General features: G+C 41.5%; 2 long non-coding RNA genes across 2 annotated transcripts; both read left to right on the forward strand.

The window, feature by feature from the left end:
- Positions 1-6,114: 6,114 nt before the first annotated feature.
- LOC126988872 (uncharacterized) lies at positions 6,115-8,876 on the forward strand. Its single transcript, XR_007742606.1, has 3 exons — positions 6,115-6,223; positions 8,392-8,446; positions 8,702-8,876. It is a non-coding gene; the product is annotated as an uncharacterized LOC126988872 (long non-coding RNA).
- Positions 8,877-10,803: 1,927 nt separating this feature from the next.
- LOC126988867 (uncharacterized) lies at positions 10,804-14,279 on the forward strand. The gene is made up of 3 exons (XR_007742601.1): positions 10,804-11,055; positions 11,498-11,575; positions 13,930-14,279. It is a non-coding gene; the product is annotated as an uncharacterized LOC126988867 (long non-coding RNA).
- Positions 14,280-15,530: the final 1,251 nt, after the last annotated feature.

Here is a 15,530-nt window from a genome sequence, read left to right on the forward strand (position 1 = left end):
TCATCACCACCATCATCACCACCATCATCACCACCATCATCACCATCAGCAACACCAACATCACCATCATCATCACCACCATCATCATCACCACCATCATCACCATCATCATCACCACCATCATCATCACCACCATCATCATCATCATCACCAACATCATCATCACCACCATCATCACCACCATCATCACCACCACCATCATCACCACCATCATCATCACCATCATCATCACCACCATCATCATCACCACCATCATCATCACCACCATCATCACCATCATCCTCACCACCATCATCATCACCACCATCATCACCATCATCACCATCATCACCACCATCATCATCACCACCATCACCATCATCACCAAAAAGGAGGAAGAAGAGGATGAAGAAGAGGAAGAGGAAGAAGAGGAAGACGAGGAAGAGGAGGAGAGGAGGAAGAAGAAGAGGAAGGAGAGGAAGATGCAGAAGAGGAGGAAAAGAGGAAGAAGAAAAGGAAGAGGAAGAAGAAGAGGTAGGGGAGGAAAAGTAGGAATACTCTAGAAGATGAAGAAGAATCGGCCGAGAAGCTAGGAAGAGGTGGAAAAGTATAGAAGAAGAGGAGGAAGAAGAGGAGGAAAAGAGGGACGGGGACAATAAGGAGGAAGAAGAGGAAGACTAGGAAGAGTAGGAAGAAGAGGAAGAAAAGGAGGAAGAGGATGAAGAAGAGGAAGAGGAAGAAGAGGAGGAAATAGAGGAAGAGGTGGGAGAGGAGGAAGAGAAAGAGGAAGGAGGAAGAAGAAGATCAAAATCAAGAAATAGGAAGAAGAAGATTAGAAGTAAGAAGAAAAGGAAGAGTGAGAGGAAGAATGAGGAAGAAGAGTAGGACGAGAAGCTAGGAAGAGGAGGAAAAGTAGGAAGCAGAGGAAGGAAAAGGAAAAGAAGAAGAGGAAGAGGAGGGGAAAAGAGGAAGAGGGAAAAGGAGAAAGAAGAGGAAGAGGAGGAAGAAGGAAAGGAGGAAGAAGAGGAGGAAGGAAAGGAGGAAGAGCAGGAAGAAGAGTAAGAGGAAGAAGAGGAATAGGAAGAAGAGGAGGAGGAAGAACAGGAAGAGGAGGAAGATGAAGAAGAAGAGGAAGAAGGAAGGAAGAGGAAGAGGAAGAGGCAGAAGAAAAGGAAGAGGAAGAAAAGAGGCGAGAAGCTAGCGAGAAAAGGAAAAGGAAGAGGAGGAAGAAGAGGAAGAGGAAGAATAAAGGAGAAAGAAGAGGAAGGAGGAAGAAGAAAAGGAGAAAGAAGAGGAGGAAGAAAGAAGGAAGAAGAGGAAGAAGAAGAAGAAAAGAAGGAAGAATAGGAAGAGGAGGAAGAAGAAGAAAAGAAGGAAGAATAGGAGGAAGAGGGAGAAAAGGATTTTATTTCTTGAGAGTTTCTTTTCACTCATTATTCACTATTGCTTTACACCATTGATTAGGTTCCAGTACTTAGTGTTCACGAGCGTTATTGTTGTTCAGAAAAATCAATACGATGCTGGCTATACGAGCGCGAAAAATCTCAAGGGGTCGGAACGTATAGGGTTAAGTGAGACTCAGCTGCAGAAATCCAAACGGAAATATAGTTTGGAAAACCAATGGGTTCATCGGTTGTCCCTTTTTCTCATCACTGTAGCAAATATAGTCGCAATTTAATACAACATGGTCACTTTTACCCAATAGACATTCCACTTTTTAAATTGCTCACATTTTCCTCTGAAGTGATTATCAAATCAAGGGGGGTGCTCTGACTTCCTTCTAAATATTTAAGGGATATGCACATATTGAATAAGGAAACAGCCTCCAAGACATTCCAGAAATTTAAATGGAGCACTCATATCACTGCCTCTAACATTATCATATCCAGCCAATTTATAGCTACCTGGAAAATTAAACCAGCTGTTACAAGGATATAATTATTATTTAGTTCACTGGCAAGCTTTACTAGTTTCAGCATCTGTTCATCGTTTGGTTTTCTACTGCTTGTGCTTCTACATATTGTATATGTTATATTTATTGTATTATATTATTGTATATATGTATGTATATATTATATATCTGAAAGTGTTTTTATTAACACGTATAGTTTCAGAAAAGACATACCCTACCACATGTCATTATTTTCTCAGTGTATGTCAAGTTGACATGCAACTTTACTTGACTGGTTGCAGTGAAGCATAATACTGATAATTAAAATTCATCATCAGGTCCAACTGTACTACTGAGGAGTATGAGTTGGCCTGCATACAGAGGTTTGCTGAGGACAACATCATGTATGAGCGACTCATCATCTACTTGAGGACCAGAAGGCATGCCTTTGGACTTAAGGGTGTTGAGCAGCGGAAAGTATTGCGATGGGCACGCCCCTTCCAGTGGGATGAACAGGGTAAGTGATTGTTTTTGATTGATTATCTGTTTGAAAGTCTGTTTGATGCTATCTGCAATAAACAGAGGCCAAGATTTGAAATTAATTAAAGTGGTTATGTGTTGAAGAATGTACACTTTTGCGGCAGTTTGTGTTCATGATTTTCTCTCATGAGCTTAATGATGATTTATTTTGATAATGTGATTAGTAGAGGAAAGGGAGAAGGGATTGATTTCATGGCCATGGCTGTAGTATAAGATATGCTATGGTATACTGAATAGAAATAAAGATATCCCACTTTTCATCCTTATGTACATAAGGACGTAGGAGTCTGCAAGAGGCCGGTAGGCCTATACAAGGCAGTTCCTTTGAGCCTAAGCTCCCGTGTATCTAACCCCACCTAGTATCGCTGTCCATTAATTTATATAATATATTTTTGAATGTGACAATTGTATTATTTCTGCATTCTGTCCTATCGCTCCTGTACACCCTCTGGACCCACCGAAGAGGCGATGCTTCTGGCATTTTGCTTCAGCTCGGTGGGACAACCTGAGGATGTACTTTTCCGATTTCCCGTGGAATGATTATTGCTTCCAGGATAGAGACCCCTCTGTGTGTGCTCAGCGCATCACAGAGGTGATTGTCTCTAGAATGGAGGCATACATTCCTCGTTCTTTCTCTACTCCTCACGCTAAAAAGCCTTGGTTTAATCATGCTTGTTCTCGTGCTGTCAATGATAGAGAGGTAGCTCACAAAAGGTACCAGAGCCTTCAAAATAATGCTAATTATGAACTTTACATTTCTGCCCGAAATCGTGCCAAATCTATTCTCCGACTAACCAAAAATTCTTTCATTAATAGAAAATGTCAAAACCTTGCTTTCTCTAACTCTTCCCGTGACTTCTGGCATCTAGCCAAAAACATCTCCTCCAACTTCACTTATTCATCTTTCCCTCCACTCCTCAGTCCTGACGGCAACACTGCCGTCTCATCTATCTCTAAGGCTGAACTCTTCTCTCAAACTTTTTCTAAAAACTCCACTCTGGACGATTCTGGGCATATTCCTCCTACTCACCCCCCCTCTGACTCCTTTATGCCTGTTATAAAGATTCTTCAAAATGATGTTTTCTATGCCCTCTCTGGCCTCAATCCTCAGAAGGCTTATGGACCTGATGGAGTGCCTCCTATTGTCCTTAAAAACTGTGCCTACGTGCTGTCACCCTGCCTGGTCAAACTCTTTCGCCTCTCCCTGTCAACATCTACCTTTCCTTCTTGCTGGAAGTATGCCTTCATACAGCCTGTACCTAAGAAGGGTGAACGCTCCAATCCCTCAAACTACCGTCCTATTGCTTTACTTTCTTGTCTATCTAAAGCTTTTGAATCAATCCTTAACCTGAAGATTCAAAAGCACCTTTCCACTTCTGACCTTCTATCTGATCGCCAGTATGGGTTCCGCAAGGGGCGTTTTACTGGTGATCTCCTAGCCTTCTTAACTGACTCTTGGTCATCCTCTCTTACCCGTTTCGGTGAAACTTTTGCTATTGCGCTGGACATATCAAAAGCTTTTGGTAGGGTCTGGCACAAATCTTTGCTACCTAAACTACCCTCCTACGGTTTCTATCCTTCTCTCTGTACCTTTATCTCCAGTTTCCTTTCTGACCGTTCTATTTCTGCCGTGGTAGACGGTCACTGTTCTTCCCCTAAATCTATTAACAGTGGTGTCCCACAGGGTTCTGTCCTATCTCCCACTCTTTTTCTGTTGTTCATTGATGATCTTCTTTCCAAAACGAACTGTCCTATCCATTCCTACGCCGATGATTCCACTCTGCATTATTCAACTTCATTTAATAGAAGACCCACCCTTCAGGAACTTAACGACTCAAGGCTGGAGGCTGCAGAACGCTTAGTCTCAGACCTTACTATTATTTCCGATTGGGGCAAGAAGAACCTGGTGTCCTTCAACGCCTCAAAAACACAGTTTCTCCACCTATCCACTCGACACAGTCTTCCAAACAACTACCCCCTATTCTTTGACAACACCCAGCTATCAACTTCCTCAACACTAAACATCCTCGGTCTATCCTTAACTCAAAATCTTAACTGGAAACTTCATATCTCATCTCTTACTAAATCAGCTTCCTCGAGGCTGGGCGTTCTGTACCGTCTCCGCCAGGTCTTCTCCCCTGCACAGTTGCTGTCCATATACAGGGGCCTTGTCCGCCCTCGTATGGAGTATGCATCTCATGTGTGGGGGGGCTCCACTCACACAGCTCTTCTGGACAGAGTGGAGGCTAAGGCTCTTCGTCTCATCAGCTCTCCTCCTCATACTGATAGTCTTCTACCTCTTAAATTCCGCCGCAATGTTGCCTCTCTTTCTATCTTCTATCGATATTTCCACGCTGACTGCTCTTCTGAACTTGCTAACTGCATGCCTCACCCATTACCCAGGCCACGCTGCACTCGACTTTCTACTCATGCTCATCCCTATACTGTCCAAACCCCTTATGCAAGAGTTAACCAGCATCTTCACTCTTTCATCCCTGACGCTGGTAAACTCTGGAACAATCTTCCTTCATCTGTATTTCCTCCTGCCTACGACTTGAACTCTTTCAAGAGGAGGGTATCAGGACACCTCTCCTCCCGAAATTAACCTCTGATTTTGGACACTCCTTTAACCTCTGTTCGGGAGCAGTGAGTAGCGGGCCTTTTTTTCTTTTTTCTTTTTCTTTGCGCCCTTGAGCTGTCTCCACACCACATGACTGCTAAGCCTATTCCACTCATCCACCACTCTGTTAGTAAACCAATTTTTGCCTATATCCCTGTTGAATCTGTACTTATCCAGTTTCAACCCATTACTTCGTGTCCTGCCCGTTTCTCTTACCAAAAAAACCTTATAAATATCCCCCTTATTAAAGCCCTTCATCCATTTATAAACCTCGATCATGTCTCCACGCACCCTTCGCCTTTCCAGAGAATGCAAGTTTAAATGTTTGAGTCTTTCCTCGTATGGAGAGTTTCTCAACCCCTGAATCATCTTAGTCATCCTCCTCTGCACCGATTCTAACATTTTGTTATCCATTCTGTAGTAAGGTAGGAAAGAGATGGGTTGCTGCTTTATTGCCAGTGTCCCTACCCACTGCTTATTAGTGCTAAGGACCAGCTCATTGTCAGAGGTTGTGTCCCAACCACCTGAAGGAGTTAAATTTAATACAACTTTGAGTGACAGGCTCTCTCTAGCACAGGTGCAGGGTTCATGGAAGCAAAGATGAGTGTCAAAGCAATTTGCAGCTGTGGTTTAAAATCTGTTGTCATTGTCGTGGAGTGGCCTTGTATGGAAGCTTCTCTTGCATTTATCATACTGTGATTATTATGCATTTATAAACATATCAGAAGCTGTACAGAGTGGACCATGATGGGAAGCCTCGGCAGCTCGTGGTGAGGTCTTTTGAGGAGGTTGCTGCCGTGTTATATCATCATCACAGCAGTCCCACTGCAGGGCATAGCGGCTGGGTTACCACTTGTCAGAATGTCTCCCCAGTTTACTATTGGCGAAACATGACCCAGGACATGAAACATTATGTATGTAAATATTGTTTATGTATTGCATGAAATACCTGATCACAAGTAGTGCATCTTTACAGAAAGTTGATACAATTAAAATGATTGTTAGCTAATTCAATACTCTCCAGAATTGTTTTGCTGAATCCTCAAGCAATTTTCTCACAGTTTTCACATTTGTTTTCTAGATTGAAACATGTAGTAAGTGCCAGCACTACACGCCAATGAAGACAAAGGCCCCAGAGATGCGTCCCATAAAGGTGAAGGAGCCGTTGGAACTTATAGGAGTCGACTTGGTCGGTAAGGATCAGATATGTGAAAAGTGTTACCGGGTGGTTTGGCTTGGAGTTTCTTTTAAAAATGGTACAAGTATTAGGTAAGCAACAAGGTACAAGTATTAGGTAAGCAAAAAAGTTAAGAAATCAAATGTACATATATTCCAACACACACACAGACACATAATTCCTAACTCTTCGAATTTGTCTTCTCGCAAATTTATAATAGCACAAAGGAAAAATGTTAGTTCTTTTAACATTCATAAGGTTTTGTTGGTAAGAGAACTGGGCAGGACACGAAGTAATGGGTTTAAACTTGATAAATTCAGATTTAACAGGGACATAGGCAAAAATTTGTTTACTAATAGGGTTGTGGATGAGTGGAATAATACAATGCCAATACAATTGTCACATTCAAAAATAGATTAGATAAATTCATGGACAGCGATACTAGGTGGGGTTAGATACACGGGAGCTTAGGCTAAAAGGAACTGCCTTGTATAGGCCTACCGGCCTCCTGCAGATTCCAACGTTCTTATGTTCTTATTGGGCTCATATTTCTCATACACAAGGATACAACAAATGAGTGATTCAAAGTTAGATTTTGAGGCTGAAATCGCACTATCTCTGCTCAAGCTTAAATTTACATGATCCTTTCAAAAACTTATCCCTTGCATAATTGTAGAACTCCCTTGCACACACATATATGCATGCATATCTATATACATGCTTTTGTCCAAGTATAGTTACTGTTGTAGGTCACGAGACAGGTCAGATACCATTTTGATGTCTTGTGGGCCTTTTCTGGGTTGTGCTTTTGGAATGCCTGGTTTTAGTTGCAACTCTCATCTATATCTCTATATATAGGCTGTTCTTCTCCGCCTGATGCTAAACTCCTATAACATTCCAAGTGGAGCCTTCACATTGTATGAAACCTCTTTGAGTTTTCTTACAAAGTCTCACCAATTTAATCAATCTCTCAGGAACCATCTGCCTTTTTTTTTAACTCTGTCAAATGCCTTGCTTAAAACTTTGTACATATGTGAGCTACCTCAAATGCCAGCCGTCTTACTCTTTTGGGTTTACTTTATGATAATTGTAAATATGAAAAGAACAATGCTTTATAATGCATGGTAGTTAGCTCTCATTGTTGTTCATGGAACACAATAACTCTCTCTCTCTCTCTCTCTCTCCTGGGTTATAATGCACTTTCTCTTTGCCTGTATAATTTGATCTAGCATGGGTGATTTATCTAGCTTTACCTAGTGTCTGCACAAGCTGATGTAATTGGTTATGTTGGGTTTTGATGGCTTTGCATGATGTATTTTTTGCGTCCTGCTTTATTAAACTATCCAGGTCCAATGGCTGTTAGTGATGAAGGCTACAGGTACATTTGCACGTTTGTCGACTTCTACACAAAGTTTGTCGACTTCTTCCCACTTAGAGATCAGACAGCTTATGGGGTGTCCAGGTGCATACGCTCCTTTATCCACAGGTAAATTTTTATCATTAGTTTCCGCACTTGGATGAAATATTCACTGCCATGTCATCAGTACTTATGAATGTAATTTCAAATAGTCAGTTTGGATGCTAAACAATCCATCTTAAAAAAGGTATCCTGATGTCAAGATCAATTTAGTTTTCATTGTTTTCCTTTGAAGTTTACCTCATCATCACCGTGACTGATTTTTTGCCTTCAAAAAATATGCAAACATTCAACAATCTGATGTAATAAACAAAACATATTCATCATTGGTAGAATCATTTAAAAAAATTGTCATACAATCCATCCACGATATTTTCCCTATTTTGAAAATTAGTGAAACGGAATGAGTCCAAGCTGATGAGTTTGCTACTGGTAATCATTATTTCTTTAATCATGTATTACCACAATTGTTTTGAGGTTGCAGCATGTTTTGTCATCAATGCATGTAAAAGTCCGTGCAGTCGTACCACACCATATATTTCTCTCTGTTTGTTGCTTCTCACAACTGTTTTATTTCATCAATTGTATTTCAATTAAAAGCTCACTTTAGTTCTTGTATAAAAGTTCTTTGCCTTGCCATATTGTTTGAACTAATTATGAAATTTAGTCATAACCATCAATTGATTATGTTTAGGCATAATATAAGAATGTGATACAAAAGATGCAGATTTTTTTTTCATATGTGTAATGACATCTGCTTTCCTTAGGTGGGGCAAGCCTGCAAGGATCCTGACTGATCACGGACGTGAGTTTTGTTCCTCGGTAAGTCTTTATGTTACTGTTATTTCTGTTGTAATTCATGGAATGGCTATCAGGATGTAATGTTATATTCAGGTATGTCTGAGAGGTGCATTATTACCAATACAGTTGTCAGAGGAGGACATTTACATCATCTAATGCTTCGTTAGCTCTAAGATGCTGAACAAACCTCAGGTATTATTAACACTGCAAACAAATGATACTATTATAACACCTGTTGTATTACTGCTGCTACTTTGACCTCTTCATTCCCCACAGATCAACGACGAACTCTGCAAGTTCTACGGGATCCGGAGGAGTATCACGTCTGCCTACCATCCGCAGACTAATGGACTGGCAGAGAGAATTAACCAGACTCTGGAGACCAGGCTTTCCAAGCTCTGCAACGCGACCAAGACCGACTGGCCAAACTTCCTGGATGAAGTCGCCTATAGCATCCGCACCCAAAAGCAGCGGACCACCGGGTTCACACCTCTCCGGTTGATGTTTGCTCGTGAGCACCGGCCACTTCACCAGGTAACCACCAGTGTTTGAATTAATATAAGAAATCAACTCCTATTGGTTCCATTAAAATATGAAGCCATCACTTTCAATCACAAACCAAAAAAATATGAAGAGTTGTTCTTGTGCCTAATGACCGTAATTTCAGTTCAATTGAAATAAATATTTTTAGGAAGAAATTACATTTGCTCCTGAGGCTTCTGCACAACCAGAGGGAAGGAGTACCACACCAGAAGTAAGTAGAAAGTAGATTCATATGTAATGTGCAAATTCTGGAAGAAAAGTGTATATCTCACAAGAATTGAAGAATATGTCTAGTACCTCTCAAGTAATCTTCTTTTGCAGTTTCTTTTTGTTACAGTTCTTTGAAGAACTTGTTGAACTGCCCTCTTCCGAGGACATTGCGGAGTGTGTCAAAGAGCAGGACCAGAGGCGTGAAGAACTGCACTCCAAGGTCTGGCTGAGGACGTCATGTGTTATATTTCCTGATGCTAATGTTCTTAAGTCTGGCAGTAGTACCGAAGAAAAATACCATAACTTTTACATTGATGCTATAATTTATGTTTCAGCATAGTACATTCATTGCCAGATTGACTCTCTGCTTTAGCCCGACTTTATTCGGTCTCCAAACTATTTCAATGTAATGACTGCAGATATATGGCCAGATTAAACACTCGACGTTTATTCCAATTCAAGTCCTGCTACATAGGATCATTCTTTCATCCATATTGTACCTTTTTTTTTTTTTTTTTTTTTTTTTACAGCTAAGGAGACAGCTCAAGGGCGCAAAGAAAATAAAAGAAAAAAAGGCCCGCTACTCACTGCTCCGAACAGAGGTTAAAGGAGTGTCGAAAATCAGAGGTCAATTTCGGGAGGAGAGGTGTCCTGATACCCTCCTCTTGAAAGAGTTCAAGTTGTAGGCAGGAGGAAATACAGATGAAGGAAGATTGTTCCAGAGTTTACCAGCGTGAGGGATGAAAGAGTGAAGATGCTGGTTAACTCTTGCATAAGGGGTTTGGACAGTATAGGGATGAGCATGAGTAGAAAGCCGAGTGCAGCGGGGCCATGAGGAGGGGGCATGCAGTTAGCAAGTTCAGAAGAGCAGTCAGCGTGGAAATGTCGATAGAAGATAGAAATAGAGGCAACATTGCGGCGGAATTTAAGAGGTAGAAGACTATCAGTATGAGGAGGAGAGCTGATGAGACGAAAAGCCTTAGCCTCCACTCTGTCTAGAAGAGCTGTGTGAGTGGAGCCCCCCCACACATGAGATGCATACTTCATACGAGGGCGGACAAGGCCCCTGTATATGGACAGCAACTGTGCAGGGGAGAAGACCTGGCGGAGACGGTACAGAACGCCCAGCCTCGAGGAAGCTGATTTAGTAAGAGATGAGATATGAAGTTTCCAGTTGAGATTTTGAGTTAAGGATAGACCGAGGATGTTTAGTGTTGAGGAAGGTGATAGCTGGGTGTTGTCAAAGAATAGGGGATAGTTTTTTGGAAGATTGTGTCGAGTGGATAGGTGGAGAAACTGTGTTTTTGAGGCGTTGAAGGACACCAGGTTCTTCTTGCCCCAATCGGAAATAATAGTAAGGTCTGAGGCTAAGCGTTCTGCAGCCTCCAGCCTTACAAGCATCTTTTGCACAAGGAAATTTATATGTCAGTACAATTAATCCGGTCATCATAGTGCTATCAATGCTTATGCTTTTACTTTTATTATGCAGCGGGAACAGAGAGTTGAAGCAGCCCAAGAAAAGCAGAAGGCTGAGTACAGGAACAGGAAAGCAAGAGGAGTGAAGACCTTCAGCTTCTCTGTAGGGATGAAGGTTCTTAAAAGCAACCTTCGCAATGAGACTCGGAAGGGTGGGATAATGGAGCAGAAGTGGACTGGTCCATACAAGTGAGTACTGATGTTAAAGGAATTGTATTTTTGTGTGTGCTCCATTTTTGTCATTTAGGTTTCTGTAACCTACTGACACTCAACAGAGTCCTTGACATCGACTCCTCAAACCGTGTGGCACTTGAGGCTGTGAGCAATGGGAAGAAGCTCAAGAGCCGTACTCCATACAACAACCTGAGGCCATTCCTCCAGAGCCAGTTGCACTGTGACAGGTGTGTACAGCTATTACCAGCTGTGCGGTTGTGATGTGGTGTTTCTTTCTTATATTTAACTATATGTTCATACTTCATGTGCTTATTATGCTTTACTTTGATAAGTAAGTAATTTTCATTGCATATGGTTTGAGCTGTCAACTTGTTGCAATTTATGGCTGTGTTTGCATGTAATGTTAAGCATTTTTGTAACAAGTGTAGAAAAATCTTGAACATGTAATGATAGCAGGTAATTAGCATAGTGTTGTGTTTCACTAACCTGCATATAGCTTGTACTGAGGTGTAATTACAGTAATCACTTATAGGTGAGTATTTTTTTCCCAGCCCATCAATATATAATTGAAAATCATTCATATCTTACTCTCTTGTCAGGAGGGTTCAGGGTAGAAGAGGAAGGTAGGCTTTATCTATAAATTAGAATTTTTCATGAACCATCTTTCAGACACTTATTGGACCACAGAGATGGACTGCAGCCCTCCAGCATTCAGGGACCTGTGCAGCCATCACCTGACACCTCACAGTAAGGAGTCACTTACAGAACTATATTATTTTTTTTTCTGACTCAGAAATTTGTTGTGCGAAGTTTCTGAGCTTGAATGAAACTAAGGGAAACAAACAAGCAAACCAGTGAGGGTGATATAGTTTAAACTTTTTGACATACTTGATACTAGGAATTGTTTCCCGGAATCCCAGACAATTTTCAAGGTTTAATAATCCTTGGATATTTTTGCACATCCATCCCAGGAAATCCTGGAATGAAATTAAGTACAAAAATAGGGGCAAATTTGACTGCAGGATGGTTGTGGACTTGTGGTTCTATTTATATTCATATACAGGGTGTTCTGTGAGGAATGTTTTGTGTGTGTGTGTGTGTGTGAAGGAAGGATTTACTGTTTAGGTATTCTCTTGAGTATTATAAAGCAGCCATGGCACTCCCGTTACCCGTAATAGAGCTCGTATAATGAACACCATGTTTGCATATTCCACGTTGCTGTATGTATACGGCATTGAAATGAGCGTAACAACTTAACAAAATTACAAAAAAAAGCAGCACACTTTCCCTCCTCGCGTGAGTGGCCGACCAGTGATGGTTGACAGTAAACTGTCTGTTTGTCTGTCTGTCTGCCTGCCCACACAACTGAACAGTGTTGTCATAGTTCCCAATGTTTTAGCTACTGCTTATTTTTACTTCATTTCCTGTCATTAAGTTCTCTTTTCATTGCACTGAGTATAAATGGAAACACCATCATCATCTTTCATCGACGCCTGCTCCTGGGAGCTCCCACAAAAGGATGGCCATGGCAGAAGAGCTTCCAACTTTCTTTATCCAGACCCTATCCTTGCCTGCTCAAAGTTCCCCACTGATTTTTCACCCCTCTCCCTCACATACTCTTGCATCCTATCTCTCCATTTCACTGGAGGTCGTCCTCTAGCATTCCCTCCCTCTATCTCACTCACATACACCCTTCTGGTCATCTTACTCTACTCCATTCGATCCATGTGGCCAAATCACTTTAAAGTCTGTCATTTCATTTGTTCCACCACTCCACTTCTTCCCTTCTCCCCCGTGACACATTCCAAAACGCTCATACACACTTTCGTATCTCATTCCATCCATTCTACTCACACCACAAGCACTCCTCAAATAACTCATTTCCACTGCCTGCACTCTAGACCTCTGACTTTCATTCCAGGCCCACGTTTCACTTGCATATGTGAGGGTTGGTACTATTATTGTATTTCTCAAATCCCTCTTTACCTCCATGCTCACACTTCTGCCATTCGTGATTCGTCCCAAAGACCCTACCACCCTTCTTCCTTGCAATGCCCTTTCTCTTCTCTCTCCCTCCATACCACCATGCTTACACATAACTGATCCAAGGTACTTAAACTCGTTGACCTTCTCCATTTCTTCACCATTCAAAATTATTTTGCATTCCTTTTCACATTCAATTCCCATTCTATATGGGGATACAAAATCGACAACCTCACTTCTACTTCGCTCACAAACCATCACTTTACTTTTGTTGACGTTTACTTTCAGCTTTCTCCTTTTACAGACACTATCAAAAACACTGACCAAATTTTGTAAGTCACTTCCATTTTCTGAAATGAGCACTATGTCATCAGCAAACAGTATTGAGTTCAGTACCCACTTCCTTCCCTCAGCAAACATTTTTACTCCAACTTCCCCAACTTTGCCCTTCATTTCTCTCATGACGCCATCCATATAAATATTGAAATAGAAACAAATTTATTTTTTTATCAACGATAATGAACTATAATTTACATTGTCATTCGCATTGGAATTCAGAAGTAGAACAAATATAAAGTAGTAAACGAAGCAAATTTTATCTCTTATTCTTACTCCTTTTACTTTGTTGAGGAACAAAGTGTATGCTGAAAATTTTGGAATAAAACATTAAGTGGAATTAATCAGACAGTCAATCTACAGTAATATTTCTGCATATCTATTAATGTTAAGCACATAAAAAATCTGAAAGGGAAGCTAGGTATAATGTGCAATTCTAGACAATTGAAAATCCCGGGAATTCCAGGGATACCATGATTACGGCTAATTTTTTCCCGTAATCCCGGGACAAAGGTAAAGGTCCAAGACGATAATCCCTACTTGATACCCAGGTATTACTCACGCCCAACTTTTCGGGAAAGAAAGTATGCTGTTAAAATTCCTCAGCGTATGTGCTAGACATTTGTTGTGTTAGAAAATTGACAATACTGTCCACTTTAGATTGTGGTGACATTACTGCTGTTTATAATATACAAAGGGGTTCATACTGCATCTGCAAAACTTTGAGCTGAGCCATGATGCAGTAATGTAAACACCCTAACACATCATTCACCCTTCCCAAGGTTGCCTGCTGAACTGAATAGCCTGGAGGGACAGCAGCACTGTGAAGCTCGCCTGGCTCCTTCCCTGCAACGAGAGGTTCCCCTGGCCCCTGCCCATGGAAATCCAAGTGAAGCGGCAAGGGAAGTATCCATTGAAGGGAAGTGGTTGACAGACCTCCACATAGATCATGCACAGCATTTGCTTGGAATCAGTTTCCTCAATGTTTCAGGTTTCCAGTCTACTGTTGTCTTTCAAACTGCAAAATGTGTGCATGTTAAAAGTCCCAGTAATTGCTTTGTCCAAATTTTACATGTACACAACAATCACTGGCTTACAGTAAGTAACCTTCAATGTAATGATAACATTGTCAAGGTTTATGACAGCTTAAACAACAGCTTGGGAATCTCAAACAATTTTGATTGCCAGCTGGCTGCTCTACTAAACTGTAGTTCACAATTTAAAGTAGAATATGTAAAAGTTCAGCAGCAGGAGGGATACTCAGATTGTGGTTTGTTTGCTATTGCTTTTGCTACCAGTCATTGTTTTGGCATCCCACCTGCAACTCAAAATTTTGTTCAGAAAGACATGAGGAGCCACCTTGCATCCTGCTTTCGGAGGGGGGTATTGGAACCTTTCCCAGTCTTTCCCTCTACCATTACCCCTACAAGTAGCAAGAGTTATGTTGTGGATTTGTGTTTACAGTGTAGGAGGCCCAAGTCTGACAATGGCAGTTTGATCAAGTGTATGTTGTGTAACAGCATGTATCATGCTACATGTGTGGGGGTTTCTACTGACATTTTTGTTTGTGCTGCATGTCAGCAGGAAATAATGTACCTTTATATATCTCTCTCTCTCTCTCTCTCTCTCTCTCTCTCTCTCTCTCTCTCTCTCTCTCTCTCTCTCTCCTGTGGCAGAGTCCCCCGTCGTAGGTGTGACTATTGTTATACCGGAGCTGGAGTTGACGACATCACAGCTGCCCTGGATAAGGTCTCTGCTGAGGCTTCTAATGACTCCCTGTTTGTTCTCCACACAGGTACGAATGCCATCACCACAACCCGGTCTGAGGAACTGCTGGACAAGTACTCTAGGCTTATCCATCAGTACAAATCTAAATCCCCCTAACATTTCGATTTCAGGAGTTCTACCACGGAAGTGGGCAGATAGTGACTTCTTCAGCAAGGCTTTCAGCCTCAACAACTGCTTACAGACTCTTTGCAGGGAGCTTGACGTTGAGTTCTTTAATGCCTGGGACAATTTCTATGGCCAGAGTGAGCTCTTCCACAGGGGCGGAATACACCTGTCCCCCACTGGGGCAGCCAGATTCGGAAGGCTCCTAAACGACGCAGTACGTGACACCCGATCAAAAAAACTCTCTCGGCCACGTCCCTCCAACCCGCCCGTGTAAATAGACGCCACGCATCGCAACAAACGCGAGACTGTGAATCCGCAAGTACCACCACCTCAATTACCAAGCCTCAAAATAAAGTCCTTAGTTTCAATGCGCAGAGCCTAAGAAACTTCGATGAATTGATATGTATTGCTCTAACAGAAAATTTTCTACGTCATTGCTATAACAGAAACATTTATCAACACCACAAATATTGATTTAAGTTCAGAATAC

Source organism: Eriocheir sinensis, unplaced genomic scaffold (genome assembly GCF_024679095.1).
Source record: "Eriocheir sinensis breed Jianghai 21 unplaced genomic scaffold, ASM2467909v1 Scaffold10, whole genome shotgun sequence".
Taxonomy (NCBI): domain Eukaryota; kingdom Metazoa; phylum Arthropoda; class Malacostraca; order Decapoda; family Varunidae; genus Eriocheir; species Eriocheir sinensis.